Source organism: Bos indicus x Bos taurus, chromosome 5, assembly GCF_003369695.1.
Source record: "Bos indicus x Bos taurus breed Angus x Brahman F1 hybrid chromosome 5, Bos_hybrid_MaternalHap_v2.0, whole genome shotgun sequence".
Lineage (NCBI taxonomy): Eukaryota > Metazoa > Chordata > Mammalia > Artiodactyla > Bovidae > Bos > Bos indicus x Bos taurus.
Genome location: NC_040080.1, coordinates 4,563,463 through 4,564,277, shown reverse-complemented (window position 1 = coordinate 4,564,277; position 815 = coordinate 4,563,463). Strand labels below are relative to the sequence as shown.

The window sequence follows — 815 nt, the reverse complement described above, 5'->3', positions numbered from 1 at the left end:
TCCCTAATTCAAATGATGCCTGTGTTTGAATCTTCATCGACAATATTGCCTCTCTTAATAAAAAGAACATCTTACAAGGACATTCTTTGTTGCCAGAAACTTTGTTCCCAGGGCAGTAATAATGCCTATGAATGGTTAGGCCAGAAAAATACAATGGGATATTAGCTAAAATTATGTCAAGTGTCCAAAAAAACTATGAAGTCCATTTCCAGGTGTCTTTGCTGGAGGTAAGAGGTTAGGGCTGAGTCAGCACCAGCTACATAATTTAGAGCTTGGGACAAAATGAAAATGTGAGCTACTTGTTCAAAAATGATAAAGATTTATAATACACTCAACAGGAATCTGGGTTCATTGTAACAAGGGGCACAAAATTTGTGGGCTTCCTACGAATAAATATCCAACATGTGTCCCTCTGCCCCTCCACAGGGCTGCTAGGCAAGGCCAGTGGGACAGGGCTCAATACTGGAAGTGTCACGTGGGGGAATTTGCCACTTAGAGCCTGTTTGGTGGCATGAGTGGATCAGGAGTAGTCTTGTAAAGGATTTGTGCCTTGTGGCTCAGCTGGTAAAGAATCCGCCTGAAATGTGGGAGACCTGGGTTCGATCCCTGGGTTGGGAAGTTCCCCTGGAGAAGGGAAAGGCTACCAACTCCAGTATCCTAGTCTAGAGAATCCCATGGGCTGTATAGTCCATGGGGTCGCAAAGAGTCAGACATGACTGAGTGAATTTCACTTTGCAAGGAAAAAGAAAAAAATAGGTTCTAACTATAATCCATTCTGGAAAAGGCAAGACTATGGAAACAATAAAAAAGACCAG

General features: G+C 42.8%; 1 pseudogene; it reads left to right on the top strand.

Moving 5' to 3' along the window:
- Positions 1–285: 285 nt before the first annotated feature.
- On the top strand, positions 286–406 carry LOC113893864 (annotated as a pseudogene).
- Positions 407–815: the final 409 nt, after the last annotated feature.